The sequence below is a fragment of the Vulpes lagopus genome, chromosome 1, assembly GCF_018345385.1.
Source record: "Vulpes lagopus strain Blue_001 chromosome 1, ASM1834538v1, whole genome shotgun sequence".
NCBI classification, from domain to species: domain Eukaryota; kingdom Metazoa; phylum Chordata; class Mammalia; order Carnivora; family Canidae; genus Vulpes; species Vulpes lagopus.
The window spans coordinates 81,081,778-81,090,986 of NC_054824.1; the positions used below are offsets into that span (position 1 = coordinate 81,081,778).

Sequence of the window (9,209 nt, forward strand, 5' to 3'; positions counted from 1 at the left end):
CACAAGGAGCCTGATGCAGGACTCGATCCCAGGACCCCAGGATCAAGACCTGAGCCAAAGACAGACACTCAACCACTAAGCCACCCAAGTGCCCCTACATTGTACATTTTAAATGTATAGAATTATATGTGCAGTTATTCCTTAAGATAGTTTAAAAAGTAAGAGAGCGGTTGCCAGAGGCTGCGGCAAGAAAGGAAAGAGAGGAGTTGTTGTTTAATGGGTACAGTTTCAGTTTTACAATATGGAAATGTTCTGGAGAGCAACTGCACCACAATCCATATATACATAATATCACTAAACTGTACACTTAAAGAAATGTCTAAAATGGTACATTTTATATGTATTTTACCATAATTTAAAAAAAAAAATCAGCTGTCACTAAGTGAAGGTTAATCAGATATTCAAAGAATGTTGAAAGAGAAGCCAAAATGTTAGACTGATGTGAGTGGCCGCATCTCAGTTTCTGTGGGTCTAATGCACAGAGAAGGCAGCTGGTGGAGCCAGGCGGGGCTGTGAGGAAGCAGAAGGCAGGAGGCAGGGACAAAGGTTAGGAAAGTAGTTAAAGAAGCAAAGGAAAGAAGAAGCAACAGTAATTAAAAGCACTACACTAAGGAATAAAAAGATAAACCAGGGTCACAATCCAGCTGCATTTGCGCTTGGCAGACCTTAGCCTTCCAACGACACTGGAATCTCTGTGACAGGTAAGATCGCTGTGGCTTCAGAATCCACACGGAGTCACCCAGAGCAAGTGCTTGTACTCTAACATCAGGATTCGTCAGTGTGAACGTGCATACGGATCAGCGGGTCCGGATGCCACTGGCGCTGCTGGTCCGTGTCCACACTTGCAGTAGCAAGGACCTAAGAAATCCAGCTAACCCAGACAGAAAATCACTGTGCGCTAAAGGGACACGATGGAGAAGACGACCGAGGGGCAGGCAGAGGGTACGGCAATTCAAGCATTTTAGGGTTCTAGAAAGTAGAGGAAGTAATCAAACACACGTGCAAAATAACTGGCATCATGAATTGTTGTTTAAAGTCGATATGTGTTTGGGTGTGAGACAGCTCCTTCCCAGGAAAAGGGTATGGGGAGAAGATGAATATATATTTAATCTCCAGATGAGTCAAATCAAAAAGGAGCCACTCACCAAGATTATGTGGAGGCAAGAGTGGGGAACCTGGAGCTGAAGCTGCAAGGAACCTAAGTGGAAGGGGAAAATGATTGAAAGCTCATGATTTTAGGAATAGAAGCTATTGGAAACAGCAGGATTATAATACACACGTTTTATGTGTGATATGTCTTATGCGTGTAGATATATGTATTTATCTCTGCTCATAAGTGCATAAAATCAGAAATGTATGTGTGTGTGTTTATGCCAGAACTGATCAGATGGTAAAGAGAGGGGAAAAAAGCAGGTAAAGGGAAATTATATAAGAATTGAGTTTCTTAGAAGTTGACAGTGAAGCTTATAAAGTATTGGCTTTGTTCAGTGAAGGGAGAAGGTTGGCAAATTTTATTAACTCATAGGATACAGGTTTTATGGTTTATGAAGTGATTGCCAAATCATCCTCTCATGTGGGGGTGCCGATGAGGAGGTCAGCAGAGAAGGGCCTCTCGCGGTTGAAGGGCCCGGACAGGTCTTACTTCTCTACTGAGGACATTGGGGCTGTGTGTCCAAGGTCATAAAGGCAACAAGTGATAGAATTTGCCCCTTGATTCTGATTCCTCCTACAGTGCAAATGGATACACTATGTACTATGTAAGTTGCCTTTTTGTCACCAAGGTCACAGGGATAAAATGAGATCATATATTTAAAGCTTTTTTAGAAATGGATCAGATATTGTGAACACAAGTCTCCCCATTCCTTAGCCCTGGCATGGAACAGGCACCCGGAGGGAACTCAGACAGCAAAAGTCACATTGCATAAGTTCAAGCGAGAGGTCAACTGCCATCTTCAGGTGGCCATAAAGGAAATTTGGGCTTTGTGCTTCCTGGCATGCAGTCATCAGATCCAAGGGGTCAGAAAATTTGTTCCTAGACACAGATCAGGGTTGAGAGCTGGTGTCAGTCCAAGTCAAAAGTACACCCCGTACCATCTTCCAATATTTAACAGAGCACGATGACCTCTGAGCTAATTGCCTGTCTCTTCTGTGCATGTGCAGTGTTCCCACTGCCTCGGGCTTCAGAGCATGACTCTGTTTGGAATTCATACAGACCGAGGAGAATTGTTTCAGACATTACACAAGGAATTTGGATGTATCTCTTTATCTTAATTTTAATTTGGATATTGTTATTGCAATGTTTTACAGAAGTTAAGAGATATGGCAGGTGGATAAGCAGGTGTTGGCTGACAGGGGAACTCTTCCGAGGCCCCTTCAAATCCTAGCACTTGGAAGGCCCCTGTATGCAGAGTCCCACACACTCCTATGTCAAAGAGTCCTGCAGAGAAGTCTCCAAGAAATAGTTCACAGTGTGAAATAATCATGAATTAAAATCAGAAACATTGGGGTGCCTGGGCGGCTCAGTCAGTTAAGTGTCTGGCTGTTGGTTTCAGCTCAGGTCATCATCTCATGCATTGTGGGATCGAGTCCCACATTGGGCTCTGTGTTCAGTGTGGGGTCTGCTTATCCCTCTCCTTCCATTCCTCCCCAGCTTGTCCTCTTTTTCTCTTTCTCTCTCAAATAAATAAAATCTTTAAAACAAAAATCAGAAACATGATAAAAATACCTAGACATCAGAGAGTTTGTGAGTGGTTTCCCTAGAATTGTGCAGTGTACAACTCTCACAACTGTATACATCAGCCCTGAGATTATCCTCAGTCTTAACTATTACTCAGCATTGTGCTTTAAGGCCAAGAAAAAGCAATAAGACAAAAAAAAAAAATAGAATGTGTAAAGATGAGGAAGAAACAACTTGTTTTACATATATAATATGGTTGTCTACCAAAAAATTGCAATGGAATCAACTGATAAAGTTTTATAAGTATTAAGAGAATTCAGTAAGGTGACCAGACAAAATATCAAAACACAAAATAGATTTTTGGGGTGGCTGGATGGCTCAGTTGGTTGTGTCCAACTTTTGGTTTTGGCTTAGGTCATGATCTCAGGGTTGTGCGACTGAGTGCATGATTGAGTGTCATGTTCAGTGCAGAGTCTGCTTAAGATTCCCTCTCCCTCAGCCCCTTCCTTTCCCCCTCACCTCTCTCTAAAATAAATAAACCTTTAAAAAAAAAAACAAGACCAAACTAGCACAAAATAGATGTTGTATATTTCATTAAAAATAGTAAAGCTATAATAGAAATTGGCTCTATAATATTTCCTATAATAGAATAGGAAATACATTTTAAAAAGAGTATCCAGCAGCAGACATGTAAAAATGAGAATTTAGTACACGATAGAGGCAATATTCAAATAAATAGGCAAAGGGCAGACTTAATTTGGAATAAAGGACTAAAAGCCTATTTTTTTAGGTGATAAAGGTATTAAAAGAAAGTGTGCTAACATTTTATTATCATCATAATCTTGGGAGGTTGAGGAGGCCTCCTTAAATAACACTGAAAGAACAAAATCCATAAAGGAGAAAATTAATAAATTAAACTAAATCAAAATAATAATAATAATAGCAATAACAATCATAGTAAATACTTCCGTTGACTAAAAACATGTAAACAAAGTTAAAAAACAAGTCACAGATTTAGTGGGAATATTTATTATATATCAAACGATTAGTATCAAGAATAAATATTAGACTCCTACAAATGAGTAGAAGATAACCCCATATAAAATGAACTAAGGAAATTAAGAGGAAATACAATGGCCAAGAATTATACACAAAGATGCCCAACCACATAGGTTGTTCTGGGTTGATGTGTGCCCCCCAGAATCTTAGAATGTGACTATATCTCCAAATATACCTTTAAAGAGGTAATTTTTTTTAAAGATGTATTTATTTATGATAGACATAGAGAGAGAGAGAGAGAGAGAGAGAGAGAGAGGCAGAGACACAGGAAGAGGGAGAATCAGGCTCCATGCCCGGAGCCTGACGCGGGACTCGATCCCATGACTCCAGGATCAAGCCCTGGGCCAAAGGCAGGCGCCACACCGCTGAGCCACCCAGGGATCCCCTAAAGAGGTAATTAAATTCAAATGGCATCATTAGGGTGGGCCCTATTGCAATATGACTGATGTCCATGTAAGAAAAAGAAATTTGGACACAAAGCAAGATACCAGGGATGTGCTCACACAGAGAAAGAGCCATGCGAGGGCACAGCAGGACCTCAGAAGAGGGGCACCTGGGTGCCTCAGGGGTTGAGCGTCTGCCTTTGGCTCAGGGCGTGCAGGGAGCGGGCTTCTCCCCCTGCCTATGTCTGTGCCTCTCTCTCTGTCTCTCATGAGTAAATAAATAAAATCTTAAAATAAAAAAAAATAAAATAAATAAGATTAAAAAAAAAGACCTCAGAAGAAACAAAACCTTGCTGACTCCTTGATCTTGGACTTCTAGCTCCTGGTACTGCGAGAATATGAATGTTTGTTGTGTAAGCCGTCCGGGGTGTGGTGTTCTGTTACGGCAGGCCTGGCACACTAACACATTAGTAATCCAGGACATTTACATATTTGGAAAAATGGGTTACTATTTTCACTCATCCAATTGGAAAGTAATAAATGCTTAATAAATAGCAAGCATCAAGGTGTGGAGGAGCAGTAACTATTATTCTCTGCTGGGGTTGGGGGGGTATAAACTGGGCAATTTGACAGTATCAAGAATTAAAATGTACATATTCTGGGGCGCCTGGGTAGCTCAGCTAGTTAGGTGGCCGACTCCATTTCTGCTCAGGTCATGATCTCAGGGTCATTGAGATCCAACCCCACATCTGTGTCTGTGCTCAGCAAGAAGTCTGCTTGAGATTGTCTCTCTCCCACATATTCTATGTATATAGAATATTATTTATACATATTATTATGTATAAAATTAATGAGGTACAGCTATAAATGGATATGGAAAATCTCCATATGGAATACAGATACGGAATGTTTGTTGAGTAGAAAAAAAGAATGAGAATAAGATGACAACACATAGTTTATTAGTATATATGTATAGGTGCTTGCAAAGGAGACTGGCAATAAATATACCAAACTGGGTATAGCAGTTACTTTTGGGGGTACGAGGGATTAGCATTGGCAGGATGACTTAAGGGGAATTTAGCTTTATCTATGCTGATTCATCATTTTACTTTTATTTATTTATTGTTTCAGGTTTTTATTTAAATTCTAGTTAGGTAACATATAATGTAGTATTGGCTTTAGGAGTAGCATTGAGCAATTTGTCACTTACATACAACACCCAGCACTCATCACAACTGCCCTCCTTAATCCTCATCATCCATCCACCCCATCCGCCACCCACCTCCCCTCCATCAACCTTCAGTTTGTTTTCTATAGTTAAGAGTCTGTTTTGTGGTTTGCATCTCTCTCTCTCTCTCTCTCTCTCTTTACTTCCCATATGTTCATCTGTTTTGTTTCTTAAATTCCACATATGAGTAAAATCATATGGTATTTGTCTCTGACTTATTTTGCTTAGCATAATACCCTCTAGCTCCATCCATGTCATTGTAAATGGCAAGATTACATTCTTTTGATGGCCAAATAATATTCTATTATAGAGATAGATAGATGATAGATAGATAGATAGATAGATAGATAGATAGATAGATAGATGATAGATAAAAATACAACATCTTCTTTATCCATTCAACAGTCAATGGACATCTGGGCTCTTTCCATAATTTGACTATTATTGATAATACTGCAATAAACATCGGGGTGCATGTGTCCCTTCAAATCAGTATCTTTGTATCCTTTGGGTAAATACCTAGTAGTGCAATTGCTGGGTTGTAGGGTAGTTCTGTTTTTAACTTTCTGATTCATCATTTTACAAAGAGCATGTAATCACTTGTTACATTCATATTTTAAAAAGCTATTACCTACTAATAATAGTTTAGTCACTTTTGTGGTTGTTTATTATGTTCACTCCATAATAATTGAAGAACAAATTGATAGCTTGAGACTAGGAGTTGGCAAACTTGTTCTGTAAAGGGACAGATAGTTAATATTTTAGGCTTTGGGGGCAATATTGTCTCTTTTGCAACTACTCAATTTTGCTGTCCGAGGGTAAATGCAGCTGTAGATGATATTAATGATGATATTAATGTGCATGGCTGTGCCATGTTCTAAAAAACATTATTTATAAAAACAGCTAGTGGTTCAGATTTGGCTTGAGTGCCATAGTTTGTCAATCCCTGGTTTAGACTAAGTTTATTATATAAGTAAAGATATTTATTTTTATTATTTTTACTTTTTAAAAAAAATATTTTATTTATTTACTCATGAGAGACACAGGGGGAGGGGAGAGAGAGAAAGAGAGAGAGAGAGAGAGGCAGAGACACAGGCACAGGGAATTAGCAGGCTCCATGCAGGGAGCCCGACATGGGACTCGATCCCGGGACTCCAGGATCACGCCCTGGGCCAAAGGCAGGCACTGAACTGCTGAGCCACCCAGGCTGCCCCATGATATTTTTTAAAGTACATTGAAAAGTATACTTAAAAAATAAGTATTTGGAAAAATTAATCTTTCCTATTAACCAACTAATTAAATAAATAATAGTCTCTGGGGCCTTGCTTAGAATATTCTGGACTCTGGCCATATCATTAGGGATCAAACACCTATCACAGTGGAAATAATCCAGTCACCTTGGCCATCTTGGGCCATCACTGACCTTCCCAGCAGCAGGGTCACACAGCCCTCCCATGTGGGAGGAGCAGAGTGCCTATTGCAGCTGACTCACTGAATCAAGGTTCAATGGCCTCAGAGGTAACTCTTGACCATCCCCAGATATGTGTTACCTTAAAACCAAGCCACTGGCCATAGCCTGAGCCAAGCTGGGCTGTGATGTGCGGAGAAGGGGGGCATGTCTTGGTGGCACTGAGCACATATAGGAGAGGTTTTGTTCTGGGGGACTGGGTGCCTACCCTGGGTGCAAGTAAAGGTAGGAAACTTACTGGGCCATAGCCAACTCAGCCCCAGGGCTGGGCAGGGGTTGGAGGAACCTCTGGGGGACCCCTTACGGAGGTGATCAGGCCCTGTGACTGTCATGCTGCTGTGTCTGAGCCCTGGTCCCAAGGGCTGCCAACACTAAGCAGCTGAGAGGAACAGGGGCTGAGTTGTCCCAACCCCACAGTCCCACACCTCGGTATATTCTGGATCAGGAGACTCCAACTCTGCAACAGAGAGGGGGCTGATTGTACGTAGGACACATCATAGCTGATGTAAAACTGAGATTTCCATTGTGATTATTTCTCTAGGAGGCCAATTGCATGACCAGGGAGCATGGGTAATGGAACTCAAAACGCAGTGATTATCTTCATGGTTTTTTCCATCCTGGAAATGCGAACAGCAGTAAGGCCAACATGATACACAACCCTCTATATGATGCTGGCCTCAAATGTTAAGATATATTTGTGTTCCCATACTTTTTTTTTTTTTTTTTTTCAGGGAGCTGGGGAGGCACTCTGCCCCCAGCAAAGGAGAAAGAAAGAAAGAAAATCCATACCTGCTTTGTGGCGACTTCTTTGCTGTGACTTCTCCTTTGGGGTCCGCTTTCAATAACCAGGAACAAAGGATCAACCAAAACCTCAGTACCCCTGAAGTCGTGGCCTTGGTGAAGACTGGAGCATTACCTTAATCTTTTGCTTTTCTCAGTAGCACTTTGCGGGGCAGAGGCCGTGGCTCCCGTTGGAGTTAAGGCCGTGCTTCCTCTTTCCTAGTCGTAGCCTAGTTCCCAGGAGGTGAGCCAACCTTGTCTCTCACCTACACTTCAGTCCGGGTCGGACTAGGCTCTGAGTGGGCCCCTCCTGGCACTCCTAAGTCCCAAGTCCAGAGCTCCAACTTGCAAATGAACCCATTACCGTATTTACTCTCATTACATGCACCTGCTTTTTTCTCGCTCGTCTTCACTGTAAAACACAGGAGAAGGGGAGGAGTGTCGCTTTGTCTAACTGGTTCTGTGCGAATCCCTGCACCTGATGGTCTCTGGGCTGTGGCCCCTGGGGCAAAGTTAATTCAAACCTAGATCTCCTAATATTCCTTCCTTTGTCTAAGCCACCTTTCTGGACAGTGCTACTTCCCTGGGTGATGAGAGAGGGCCAGTGTGTTTATTATGTTAAGAGAGGGGCTCACCTGGAGAGAGGAATGAGGGGGCTGAGCCCACGGCAGGGGCAGGGGCGTGGGACCTGCAGCTTTAGCCTTAGGGCTGATGGCTGAGCAAGAGCCAGAGGATGGGCCCAAGGCAGCGTGACCCTTTGTGTTCCCTGGTCGGTGGGTCTTGATGGCTGTTCTAGCTCTCAAGGAAAAAGAACAGACAAAAGCCAAAAGCAGTGGGTTTCACAGGATATGTTCTACTTGCTTTGTTTTAAAAGATGCTTTATGGCAGTTGTGGGGAGCAGACTTGGCACCTGCTTCCTACGACAGTGAAGCTGGGTCATGGGGGGGAGGAAAAGGGGGAGGAGGAAGAGGAGGAGGAGGAGGAGGAGTGGCAAGGGAACCTGATAGGTTAGATGGCAGGAGTAAGAACCAGGAATTTCCAAATTACCATGGCCTTCTTGGGAAAATTCAGACTTCCTTATACTTGGTTCTGATTTAAATTGTTTTTAACTTGAATTGGATATTTTCATCAAGCCCTCCTGATAAGAAAAGTAAGAATAAGTATGGTTTTCTTGGTTTTGTTTTAGTTTTTGCTTTTTAGTTAAACTGATCTCTTCTGTTCCTCTCAGTTTTCCCCTCCCAGATGTGTGAAGAGGACGGGAGTCTAGTGTCAGCATTATCAAGGGGTTGCTCACCTTGCTCTCCTCAGCCAAATGCAGAAATAAGATGGTGCACATGTCGCACTGTTGGTCAGCTTGGCCAGGGGTGGTGACTGGGACCCATGGTCATGGGACTCCTTTCTTTCAGGCCGGCTTCCGTCTGTCCATAGGGGATTCTGCTAGCACTGGGGAGCATTGGATTATGAATCTCACTGGTTGTGAGGTTGACTTGGGCCTTGGACAGGGAGGACCTAGAAGAGGTGAAGCACTGGCTTGGGGTCCCAGTGAAAACAACCTGTCTAGGGGGCCCTGAGGGCTATATTCTGGGCCTGGTGGCACCTGTAGGACCCTGTGTA

The 9,209-nt window shown here is 42.5% G+C and overlaps 1 protein-coding gene and 1 long non-coding RNA gene across 2 annotated transcripts in view; one reads left to right on the forward strand and one right to left on the reverse strand.

Moving 5' to 3' along the window:
• The first annotated feature begins 6,538 nt into the window (after positions 1-6,538).
• Positions 6,539-7,680, forward strand: LOC121489654. The gene is made up of 3 exons (XR_005987386.1): positions 6,539-7,040; positions 7,357-7,450; positions 7,547-7,680. It is a non-coding gene; the product is annotated as an uncharacterized LOC121489654 (long non-coding RNA).
• A 1,354-nt stretch (positions 7,681-9,034) lies between these two features.
• Positions 9,035-9,209, reverse strand: part of CFAP91 (cilia and flagella associated protein 91) — a 108,833-nt gene continuing 108,658 nt past the window's right edge. Inside the window, exon 18 of the mRNA XM_041752845.1 lies at positions 9,035-9,104. The gene's annotated coding sequence lies outside the window, so the exon portion shown is untranslated. The remainder of the gene's footprint in view (positions 9,105-9,209) is intronic.